This window comes from Cyprinodon tularosa, unplaced genomic scaffold, assembly GCF_016077235.1.
Source record: "Cyprinodon tularosa strain WSP-4 unplaced genomic scaffold, ASM1607723v1 ctg531, whole genome shotgun sequence".
NCBI lineage: Eukaryota > Metazoa > Chordata > Actinopteri > Cyprinodontiformes > Cyprinodontidae > Cyprinodon > Cyprinodon tularosa.
In genome coordinates, this window is record NW_024039265.1 from 517940 (window position 1) to 530977 (window position 13038).

The following is a 13038-nucleotide window of genomic DNA, read 5'->3' on the forward strand; positions in this document are numbered from 1 at the left end:
CAGTAAACACACAGTAGCCTCTAAGGTTGCAGCCTGACAAAAGAGTCAATATTAATAGTCAACAGAGGTTTGCTGCGATGGGACAGTGAAAGAAGCCGGGGAATGCATGGAAATGCATGAATGGAAAGTGGCAGAGTGGATTCCAGGGAGGTCTGTGGCTGTTTCGCTGCTGATGGGTATGGTGCGTTAAAACTTGTCACACAAAGCGCAGCAGAAGTACACTCACTGTAAACTTTCCGGGAGTTTTTTAAACACAAAGGGTGCCAGCCTACCTAACCAGAGCCGAAGCAGGAGGTACAGCCAAGATGTCCCAATCCACACACACTCAGAAGCTGTGACCACAATGGATGACATTGTATGGTACCTTTGTATTTACATTACCTTATGTATTTAGATTACATGGCTTCTTTGTATTGAACAAGTTAAACACACAAGTCATCATTCTTGTTGCCAGTGAGAAGTCAGTCTTGATGCACAAAAGCTGTTGGGCTAAAGAGCTGTGATGCCAGTGGGGTTAGTGCAGGACAGGTTAAATAGTGGCAGACTTATCTGTAGAAGGGATAACAATCCCCACAACTTCCATTCGCACCGCTAATTCAAAGACGTGTGGATAAAGAAACAAATTAACCTTCTTTCACCCGCACAAGTTAAAACAAGTGAAACCTGTTATTACAAATTCTTTACGAAAAGATAATCGATTCCACAGTCTGAAATGAAATCATTAAATATGTATCTTGTTTCAAGTTAGAGTTCCCAAAGTTATTTCATTCCCTAAATTGCAGATGGGTGCACCCCATGCCCATAGACTGCCGGAGATAGGCTGCGACAATGACAAGGACTAAGCGAGTGATGGATGGATGGATGGATGGATGGATGGATGGATGGATGGATGGATGGATGGATGGATGGATGGATGGATGGATGGATGGATGGATGGATGGATGGATGGATGGATGGATGGATGGATGGATGGATGGATGGATGGATGGATGGATGGATGGATGTTAAGCACGATAGTTAGAGTGGCTCAGGTTATCCTGAGCTATCTCTATAGTTATGCTGCTATAGGCTTAGACTTCTGGAGGACATAGGGACCCCTGTTTCATCATTCTGCTTCATTATAACTACATTCTTCCACTCCACAGCATCTGTTAGTTCAATCTGTAACATTCTGCTCTCTCTGCTTTTTTTCATACTAGCTTTGCTTCGTTTGTTCCCTTTTGGCTGTGACACCATCCTGGAGAGAAATATCAGCTGTGCTGCTACCATCAACGCCTTAGTTTATAGATGTTGGAGATCTGCCTGTTTTTCAGTGTAGCCCTGTTTTTCTGACTGTGACTGGATGGATGTGCTCTCTTCATCCTCTGACATGGGAGCTGGCTCAGAGCTCGTCTTCCTGGCTGTGTGTTTCCTGAACGGGGCCGCCTTTTACAGTTGCCTTTGTATCTGTGCTTCTGACTCCTTGAACCCCAGTCAGCCTCGGCAGATGGCCGCTCACACTGAGCCTGCTTCTGCTGGAGTTTTTTTTTCTGTTAAGAGGGAGTTTTTCCTCTCCACTGTCGCTACACGCATGCCTAGTGTGAGGGATTGCCTTCGAGTCAATGAGTCGATGCAATCAACTGGTTTTCCTTAGATAGAAATCTTTGAATAAATTTGACTGTATGATCTGGTGAACTGTAAAGTATCTTGAGATGACGTGTTGTGAATTGGTACTATATAAATAAACTGAATTTAATTGAAATTTAATTGAATATTCATACAAAGTAAAAACTACTCAAAACCTTAATGGTAACCTTAAATCGGGCAGAATCTTGTCATTCTACTCATAGAAAAAAAATAACCCAAGACCACAAACCTTTAAAGCAATGAGCCATAGAATATCATATAAGCATTTTTACTGTGTTTTCATTTGCATATCAAGAAACCCCAAAGAAATAGAGTATATTTTTATGTTCTATCCTTTAAGTTACAATATGAATCAGCCCATTTTGTAGTAAGCATGAGTATCTACAAAATCAAAAATGTTCAGATCAAGGTGTCCAGACAGCAGACCACCATATTAACTTGACATTGATTGAATATCAACATTGCAATGACCTTGAATACTTGCTACGTCTGGCTAAGAAGCTTTCATTTTGTTCATGAGTTTACTTCCTCCAAAGCTCTTTAAATTGGGCCTTCATGTTCCAGTAAGTTGGATACATTTTAGCCAGGGTTAGAAGTCATGGTCACTCCCCCCCCAAGCGTCTATCTCAATATTTTTCATTGTGTGGCCTTCAATTATCGTTCATTTGTGATGGAGAATGTTTCAAATGTAATCTTTATTTCCTTCAACGTTTTTAATGGTGCCATAAAAAATGTGAACTCTCATTCCTTTTGGTAGTAAATTCTCTTAAGATGGGAAGCAAGACGAGACCTGAGGGTTGTCAGGCTGTAGAAAACCATTAAAATTACTGCACACGGCAGCAGAGACCTGACACCGTGCACTTTAGCTTCCCTGGATGTTTGTTTCAGTGCCTGCTTAAAACTGTCAGTTCATACAACTCAATTCTAGATGCTTTCTTCAGCTGCTCCGTAAGTTGGTGTGAATGGAACAATAGAGAAAGCAGACACTTATGTAGATTGTTTCATGTTATCATAAAAACCAGCAAGTGCCACTGTGTTGACAAATTTGTCAACTTTCAAAGTCCAGAAACGCTTGCATGATCATATTTTCTTAAGAATATCTTAGCCATAACACACTATAACCATCTGGTGAATCAGAAAGAATTAGCAGATTTGCTTCTCTGGAAGATCTTACTGTTTCTTGGCACGGGTAAGCAGACACAAAACAACTTAAGCCTCTGCTCACCATTCCCTTTAATTTCCATTGTATGTGTTCATAAGTGGGCTTGGGACATCTTCCACGGTTTCCCTGTGCAAACTGTTGATGAGACGCCCAAGGCATCCTTATATGAGTAATGTGGCTAAAGCCCATAGACCTAAACAGTTTGAAGTGGGAGAATACTAGAAGACCAGCTGCATTGCTAACACTTTCCTTGTGTTTCACCGACATCTTATCCCTTTCCTTACCGTCTGATACAAGTTTGAACGATGTTTAATGTGCAAGCTTAATATTTATTAAGAAAAAGACATATGCAGTGTCATGCAAAGGGGGGCCTTCTTCCCCAAGCTCTGTCAATGTGAGAGTGTGAACATCACATTTCATTTAAGATTGCTCGAAGAACACTCTTCCAATGCAATAATGTCAACTTAAGTTAACTTATACACTGTGCCATTATTTGCCATTTTTTTCTTCTTCTTTCTCTCAGATAAAAACATAGAAGCATGGCGGGGGTGCGAGTGAAATGGAGTTCTTTCTATAAAATTCACAGACGTTTGCTCAGCCATGTCTTTGTCCAAATACCTTGTCGCCTTATCTTTTTAGCGCTTTCAGCACACATAATTGCAAAAATTGCAAAGGCAGTGTGTTTCTCTCTAGTGAGCTTCATATTCCTCTTCTATTCATTTGGCTTCCGGCTAGATGAGTCCGAGTAGCGCCATCTCACTATCCAACGTGGTTTTTAGACGTACAGCATCAGCAGGTAGATCGCATGTGCAACTTGCAAGATTTATAATAACCTTTGCAACCAGGTTAACCTTTAGTCTGAACTTTAATTATATGATTCAAGTATTACACTGTATGCTAGATTCATGGGTTTAACAGTAGGAACACTATTCTGGTATTAAGAAAATCCAGACGGCTCTGCTAAATTAACCTTACAGACCGCAGACATGGATACAAATGTCTGTCAAAATGGGACTACAGCATTTTGAATAAGAGTTACAAAAACAGAAGTTACACACATTTTAAGAACAACAGAAGCTTCTCATTATAAAAATGCAAAACCATTTAAAGATGCATACATTTGCCTGTGTGATGCTTTTTACATTTAACAAAACAATGTATTTATTTAAACTCTACTACTTATTGTAATGCAAATGATTGTCTGCTTCCGTATAACTCCTGTACTATGGCACATAAGAAGGTCCCTAATAAATGAACTAGTGATAGGAAGCATCCTGCTTCCTCTTCTACCTCCTTCCTTACTTCCAGAACTATTCAGACACCACTTATCATGGTGACTGCTGATACACTTCCACTTTTTACTATAAGAGTCCTTGTCGGTTTTCTTGGTCAAACACTGTTAAAAGATACTTTTAAGCTTCAAAATTCAACACTTGGTGCTCCTATTGTTGAGCAGCTTTTCTCTTCTCCAATTAAGAGTATCTTGATTTCTTTCTGATGAGTTGGAAAACAATAAGAGCTGTAGACCCCTACATTCAGGGAGGCAAAAGTGCTGGGAGTCCCCAGTTAAAGCTCTTTGAAGCCGGGGAGGCTGTTGGGGAGTTTCCACTGCTCTTCGGCTCAAAGTGAATATAAAGCGTTGTTTTTGTGTTTTTTTGCTGTTGTTTTTGTGGTAAAACCTGTAAATATGGAATATTAAATCAAATATTTTTTGCCAGTAGGTTTAAACTTTTTTAGTTAATGTACTGTAGGTATTTTTACTGTTTTTGCTAGAGTTCAAAAAGAGTAGCTAATAATGATCAGAGCTCTCTGTCTTTTCTTTGTACTTTTTCCTGGCTTTTTAAAATCTGTGGAGTTTAACCCTGTGATATTTAACACATTTTATATGCTGACAGCTCTGCAGGGGTGATCCCAGCTTGCATTTAGTGTCAAATTCACAGGAAAAGTCTTGGATTCCTTTTTATGATTGCTTGACACTCAAGCTGCAAAAGTTCAGATTTCTGAACTCCAGCATCAAAAGCTCAGACACCCCAACTCCAATATGCTAGGATGCTCTGACCTCTCAACATTGCTTAATGCCGTCCACCATAGACTTGGTGTGTAAGTCAGATGCTCTGATGCCCAGAATGAGTTTTGGTCACTTAACCGTTAAAGGTGCAGAATGCTGAGCTTGAGTATTAGAATTCAAGAGCTCTAACCTAAACCATTCCTTTGTAGCTTTGGACATATATATATTTTTTGCTGCTTTCCTCTTGGTTAGTATAATCTTTCTCCAGTCTTATGCTTTTTTTGCAGCCCATAACAGCTCTTTATTCATGATTGCCTGCACCTAACCCTTTTCACCACATTAACTAGCCAGAATTATGCTGTGGGATACGCTCCCCTACATAAAGCATTTCCCAAGTTGGACAAAACAATTCTATTTAGATCTTATCTTATGGAGCACCTTATAAGTTCTCTTTATTTTCCACATCCATTGCAGAAAATATATATACATAAAAAAAATTCAATCAGAAATGAATGAATTTGGGTTTTATTCCTTTATTCTGATTATAACTAAAATAAATATTTTACAAAAATACATTTTTTGATACCGTGAAATACTGGCACTGATGAGCTTCCTTACAAATTTCAATCTGTTGCTTCATCCCAGCTTTTCAGTCACAAAAACTAGATTAACCTAAGCCTAATCCAAACAAACTTTCATGGAGTTGTTTTTTTCATGTAGATCTTCACAAATCCAGTTGTTGTAACGTATCATATGTTTGAAACAACTGACCTTTTGACTTTGTTAAATGCTCTTTCTGCCATACGTCACGGCAGCTTTGTGTAAGCATCAGCCATCACCCGCTGCTTTTAGGGGCCTTCTAGACTAAACCAAATTGGCCATAAAACAGGTAAAAAAATCTATGTTTCAGGCAGTTACAGCATAACATAGTTCATAATAAATCCCAGAATGAGATGAACCTTGAAAGGTGTACTATGCGTATCATCCAGTTTGTTCCAAATGGATTTGTTTATATTCTTAAGGATTCTGGTGAAGTGTTTTATCACATCTTCACAGTTGCTGTATAATTTTTGCAGATATATTTGCTAAACTCTTCATTTGTGCTTTGAAGTTTGCACTGCATGACAACGGTGTTATCCTTTATATCCCATAAAAGCAGAATGACATAAAGGCCACTAGGCTTTTCTGGATAGTTCTTCAAAAGCAAGGCTCTGTGTTTACAGGTTGGGAAAGGGCTGGACTCGTGGATGTGGAGCCTGCACTCTTTTAAATTGTTGTCTTGTCTGTCACTTGAGCCTTAACTGCAAAGCAGTTATTCCAGCTCTGTTATATTTTCCATTAGAAAAAAACAAAACATCCAGGGGTCACCAGTGTGTCGGACTGTTTTTCCCTGAAACCAGATGGGGGATTTCCTATAAACATGTGCATAGAGAGTATTTATACTGACTGTGCCACCTGACGCCAAAACACTCATGACACTCTGTTTAGCGACCAACGTTGCCATCCGTCACTTTAAAGATTGAAGTAAATATTTTCCTGATAGTCTTGCCATTGTTTATTTTAAAATGGCAAATGTTTGACATATTGCCAAATCCTTGTTTAAAAAAGAAAAATTATAAAAACTCTAGGGAGAGGACAGAGAGTGCGAGACCATGCATAATTATTCAAACAGATCCACATTGTTCCACATTTTGTCACCTTAAGATTGTAAGCTGCAATGAATTTTGGTGGGATTTTCTAAACCAACACAAAGAAGAGTGATATTTTAAAGTGAAAGGGAACTAATACAAAGTCTAAATATTTTCACAATACACTTAAAAAGTGTTATATGTGGACCCTTTGAGTAAATACTTATCTGAGCCACATTTTGCTGCAGTTTCAGGACAAAGAATCCTGCCACAGATTGTGACCTGTATGATGACTGGGCTGGTCTAACATGAATATAATGTGTACATAGAGTGTGTCATGCTTTTGGTTCTGTTTTAGTTTTCGTTTTAGATTTTCATTGGTTTTATTTCCATTTTGTGCTATTCTAGTTGTTTTGGTTGTACTTGAGTTCTTATGTATTCCTTGTTTACCCTCTTTTGCCCTGTGGTGTCAGCCTCCTTCTCCTAGCTCCCTTCTAAATTCTTCTGTTCACACCTGTTCCCAATATGCTGATCAGCCTAATCTTTGGCTACGTTCACACTGCAGGCCTTAATGCTCAATTCCGATTTTTTTGTGAAATCCGATTTTTTTGCGTTGCAGTTCATATTTCCAAATATCTGCCATTTGTATGTGATCTCCTGTGTGGACTGCAGTAATACAACGCAAGTGTCCCGCATGCGCAGTAGAGGACGTCATCACGTCACAGGCCAGCGTGCTCTTTTCTTTTCCAGAAGTAAACATGGATGGTAGTGGCGGCGCTCATCTTGCAGTCTTTTCCAACCATAAAAACACAATCTTTTTAATATGGTTAAACATAAATACTGCTCTCTGCATCGTCATCTGCCATGGTTGTTGTTTTTCTTGCCGCTTTTGCGTAGCAAGACCCAGAATAGTGACCTTTGTCGGGTATTAATGACGTTCAGGTCAGATGAATCTGACCTGGCCATTCACTCACAGGTCGCATTTGAAAAGATCAGATTCGTATCGGATTCAGGACCACATAAGCAAGTGGCCTGGGTCGGACTGGAAAAAATCCGATCTATGTTGTTCAGACTGCCATGAAAAGATCAGATCCAGGTCGCATATGGGCAAAAAAAATCGGATTTGGGTCACTTAATGCTGCAGTGTGAACGTAGCCTTTGTTCAGTCTACCATTTATACTCATCCTGTCTGTTCTTCGTCATTTCTTTGCCCTTCATGTGTGTTTTCCCTGACGTCTCCTGGATTTTCTCCTGCATTTGATTTTTGCTTCTGTTGCCCTTTAGAACTGTATTAAATCTTTAAGTATCCACCTCAGGTTCCATCTCTGCATTAGAGTCCTCTAAATACCTTCACACAACCTTACATAGTGTATGTCCAGTGCAGTGTTTTTGAAGGTAAACCTTTGCCTCTAAAGGTGTATTCATACATGTTAATTGTGCACCATAGTTTTTGTTTCCATTTTCATTTATTACGGTTGCTTTCGCAAAGGCTTTTTGTCACCCCGCTCCAAACGCCACAGTACTTGGGGAGCGTCATGTCTCCTTGGTAGCCGGTTGAAATCCAAATCTCTGTTGCTGCAAAAGTAGCATCGATAAATGATCGGTTGGCTTCTGACAGGATGTAATTTTAGGAGTTTTTGAATTCACAATTCCCTCGACAATTCATCTCGCTTGCAATGTAAGGTCACTTCTCCCACCGTGGTTTGATGTGACTTTTTTAAATTATTTTTTTAACATTCAGGTCCTTTCAGGTCCACAATTTGAAATGGTCATGTGAACAGCCACACAAAAAAATTGTATCTCACAAAAAAATCGGGATTGACTTATAGTGTGAACATGGCCTTACATGTTTTCTTCCGGGATGCCCCATGTTTTACTTAATTTGCTGTTTAAAACCAACTCAGTAACCCCTCTGATTGATCTTAGTGCCACAGTTTTGAAGCAACAATAAACATTCTTTGGTTCGTCAAATGAAACTGAAACAAAATCACCAAATTATGCAGAAGTTTACAAGCAATTCATTAGCTGGGTTGCAATTGGCCATTGTTTTTGAAAATTCAAAACAGCTAACTGAACTGAATACATAAGTCATGTTGTATAATGCATTTGATTTATGCCTTTCGTTTTGAACAGACGATTCTACCAAGAAATTGCCATTCTATAATGACAGATTGCTCTAAAGTAGACAGTGTTCTTTGCTTTTCATGTTTCTTTTTAAAGTGATCCAGAGACAACAGCAGCTTGAGTAAAGGCTTCACTTGAAGCTGAGCTTCCCAAAGTCACAGGAGGATAAAGGCATTTTTCTGGCCGTCAGAGCCGCATTGTCTTTTTTGAAATACACCATGTCACCTGTAACCAGCATTCCACTCTGCTAAGTATTATCATGCTATTGGATTATAGCAGCATGAGATGCGAGGATGCAAAAGCCCCTGTTGGATGCTGATATTACTGGAGATTACCATGTGCCCGAATAATGGTGTGAAGATGGGTTCATTCTTGGGGAAAAGCCTCAGAGATAAAAGCATTCCAGAAAAAAAGCATTGGTCAGTTAAACCTCAAGAAGTCAAACATTAGAACAGCATAATGAACAGTAAAGACTTTGTGAATTCCAACATTTTTCATATTATATCACATAAAATCAACTAAGTTTAATCATCTTGAGGAGGATTTTATGCAACAGACCATTGAAGTAGCTACTGATATGTTTAAAGGCAATTAAAGCAGTTGATTTCTGCACAAAAGCAGAATTGTAAAGTGTACAAGCAGGCTTGTTGACAGATTATTCCCACCTGAGCTATGGATCCCTGCAGATCTTCAGTTTCCTCCAGCCTCCTGGCTTCCATTCTGATTAAAGCTGTCCCTGCCAAGGCAGTTAGTTTATGTTAATGTTCATGTCTCAGAAGGTTTACATACTTATAAGTCACAATCGTCACTTTTTTTTGGTAATATACTAAATTTTTTTCTGTAAAATCTGCTTCACTACAGTTTAATAACAATACTGTAAGGGTTGGAGTAGCTCATAGAGGCTGGCTCACATTTGGATAGTTCTTGCATTATGAAGGGAACATTTGTTCTGAAAACATTGTTTTCAATCTGATGCTACGTCTACAAACCAATACATCTGGGAGTTCATTCATGTATCCTCAATTGTGCGATATTGATGTTAGCAAAAAACCTGTGGTGTTTTTTTTTTTATTTTAGACTTTATTGGAGATTTTCAGCTTTGATATCTTTCATGCTGATTTTATTCATAATTTACCACAGATTCTGCTCTGTGGTGAATGCACCTCAACTACACCTGCAGTATGTTTACAATAAAAGCGGGTGATAACCAACCAGGTAGTTCTAGGTGCATTCCTATAGATTTTGTCCCATTTTGGCCCCATTAGATTAACCAAAGCAACTTATTTTAAATGTTTTTTTTTTTTTGGTTTTTTTTTGTTTTTTTCACATGAGCTAGAGATCTTTGCAGTTGACAAGGATCCTTGAACAATGCTCATATTTTCTGACTTTATATTTTAGGTGGATGGTTAGGTCTTATTTTGGAATGAGCAGTAGTTTATGATTTCATTGCTTGAGATATGGTTTCATGGCCTAATAATTTAATGTATTTGCAAGCTACACTTTCCAGTTTTGTATGGTTTAAAACCTATGAAATATTCCATTCCTGTCTACCTTAGATTAGTACAGTGCTTTGCATTTGTCTTATAAATTCCCTATAAAATTATGAGGTTTGTGATTGTTATTTGACAAAAAATATAAAAACATTAAGGTGGAGGAAATACTTAATGTACAGTACGTGTTAAGACAACCAAGTTTTACACTCTTATTAAAATAAGTAAAAACAAATGTTAATTATGCAGAAAATTAAAATACTGATTGCCGTAGAAATTCAGATCCTTCCGTTGGAAATCCTGGACAAATGCCAAGTTAAATATTACAAGCCTTGTACATTTACATCTGGCTCGGCGTCAGCTCAGCTGGTGGCCGCTCACAAAAAAAAAAAAAAAAACACCAGCTGAGGAGTGTGGGGGCGAACACAAAACGGAAAGAAAACATACCAGACGGTGACTGCTTGAATGAATAATTTGTCACAGGGAGAGAGCAGGGCAGATGAGGAGATCAGCTATTGTGTGAACCTACGAACAGAAAGTGCGTTGTTATTCAGTGTGAAACATAGATATCTCTTGTCTTGACATTAAACAAAAGCTAGATTAAAGCAAGGCTGCTTATGAATTATGTAACGCCACTGTTAACACGCAAGTATTCTATAATAGGAAGTAGACTTCTGTAGCCTGCCTCTAGGCCTAAGTAATTAAAAAGCAGTTCTTGAATATTTCAACCAGTATGTAACTGTCATAACATTACTGTGAGATAAAATCTGAGTTTATAGCTCCAAAAAAGTTTTTGTTTTGTTTTTTTTATCTGCTTTTATACTACAATTATGCAGCAGCAGAGTCATTTCTCCACAGTCATATGGTGTTAGGGACAAACATTTGTCAAGAGAAACTAGGGAAAACAATCTAGCTGTTTTTACGAAAGTTTCCAGACTGTAAGCCGCTACTTTTTGAACCATGGCTTGACACAACGGCTTATAAGAAAGTGTGGCTTTTCTGTGGATTTTTCATAACCATCAGAGGGGGAACTAAAAGTTGGAAATGAGAAAATAAGGGTTTAATTTTCATTTTACACAAGAACATGTTAGTAGTAGGCACGGTAGAGAACAAATGTCCCGAATTCACACATTTTAATATTTATTTCCTGCATTAAAGCTGCCAAAACAATGATGAAATTTGGCTCAAATTCTCCAGAGCTAAAATAAAGAGCTGATAAAACTCCATCTTTTATTAGAAGCTCTTACTGCTGCAAGCCAACAAGCTAACGGGAGCTAGCATTCGTCTTTGTCTCTACTCTAGTCTGGTGATATGTAGAGCTCCCCCTACTGGTTGGTGGGAGACAGTTCAGCAGATATCAGCGGTTTATAGCCCGGTATGTTTCCAGTGTTTTCAAAAAACAGTGGGCACGGCTTATAGTGAGGTGCGCTCTATATTCCGGACAATACAGTACATTGAAAAGTTGTTTTGGAATTTAATCAGAAATACACGACGGAGTATTATGGTCAGGCTAGACAATTTTTGCTTTTATTTAGAGAATAAAGTCATAATATTATGAGAATAAAGTCTTAAAATTACGAGAATAAAGTTGCAATGAGAATACTCATAAAATTACCAAAATAAAGTCATAAACTTACAATAAAGTCGTAATATTATAAAGTTGTAAAATTATGATAATAACATTGTAATGTTATGAGAGGAAAGTTGTAATGAGAATAGCCATAAAATCATAAATCAAAATCAGAACATTGAAAAACTGTTTTGGATTTTGATTGAAATATACAACAGAGTATTACGGTCAGGCTAGAGTTTTTATTTGTTTTTATTTCGAAGAATAAAGTCGTAATATTATGAGAATAAAGTTTAAAATTACAAGAATAAAGTCGGAAAGAGAATAGTCATAAAATTACGTGAATAAAGTCGTAATATTATGAGAATAAATTTATAAAAATAGGAGAATAATATCCTAAAATTACAAGAATAAAGTCTTAATATTACAAGAATAAAGTCATTACGAGAATAAAGTCATAAAATTGCGAGAATAAAGTCACAACGAGAATAGTCATAAAATTACGAGAGTGAAGTCGTAAAATTACAAGAATAAAGTTTTAATATTAAGAGAATAAAGTCCTCATAATATACTGATTGGTGGAGCTGGTCGGCCGTCATCTACTGGTCGGAGCTCAAAGCTTTCTTTCTGAAACGGTTTGTGATATGATGAATTCTTTCTCGTAAGTTTTCAACTTTATTCTCGTAATGTCAAGAATTTTTCTTGTAATTTTATTACTTTATTCTCATAATAAATAAATAAAAAATCTCTAGCCTGGCCCTAATAATGCATCGTAGAAATAAATTACACAACAAGACTGTGGAGAAAAGAACAATTTATGCTTAAAATTCATGCTAATTTTGTTTTATACTAAAATATTAGGTCATTTCCTGTCACATTTCCTGTCACAGTAATATCAGGCTTTGAGTTATATAATAGGTTTCCTTTTCTATTTGAAAATGTCAAACTCGAAGATGCACACAAAAGTAAAACAATAACTTTATCGATATTCAACCTCAGTTTTCTGTATAAAATGTAAAGCAGCAAAGTGAGGAGCAAATGAATCAAAAAGAAATTATATCACTATATTTCAAAAGTAATTATTTGAATAACATGGCTGCATTTGCAAAAGGTTTTTGTGACTTTTCACAAGTAAGGTCTGGGAGCAATTATTTAAACTTGCCATGTAATAAAGATTAACCTCCCCATCATGAAGAAAATATGGGACGGGCCGTGAACTTCGACAGATAAGTGACTGCCTGTTCTTTCAGCCACCCCTTAATCTGTGACTCATTAGTGAGGCAGGGAGATAAACAGAAAAAAGTCCCCCAATCAGAGCGAATCAATGGGAGGACAACTCTTAATAGGTATCTGCTATCAGCTCATCTTGATGGAGCTCCTAATGCCACGTGTCCACGTGTCTTGGCTCTCATTGTGTTGACTCTGTAATA

General features: G+C 37.6%; 1 protein-coding gene and 1 long non-coding RNA gene across 2 annotated transcripts in view; one reads left to right on the top strand and one right to left on the bottom strand.

Moving 5' to 3' along the window:
* The window catches only part of myocd (myocardin), a 165724-nt gene that overhangs the window by 62233 nt on the left and 90453 nt on the right, over nucleotides 1–13038 (top strand). The window lies entirely within an intron of this gene.
* Nucleotides 1–13038, bottom strand: part of LOC119796037 — a 36445-nt gene that overhangs the window by 18734 nt on the left and 4673 nt on the right. The window contains exons 2-3 of the long non-coding RNA XR_005282410.1: nucleotides 10486–10563; nucleotides 9214–9284 (exon numbers count right to left, since the gene is read on the bottom strand). This is a non-coding gene — a long non-coding RNA (uncharacterized LOC119796037). The remainder of the gene's footprint in view (nucleotides 1–9213; nucleotides 9285–10485; nucleotides 10564–13038) is intronic.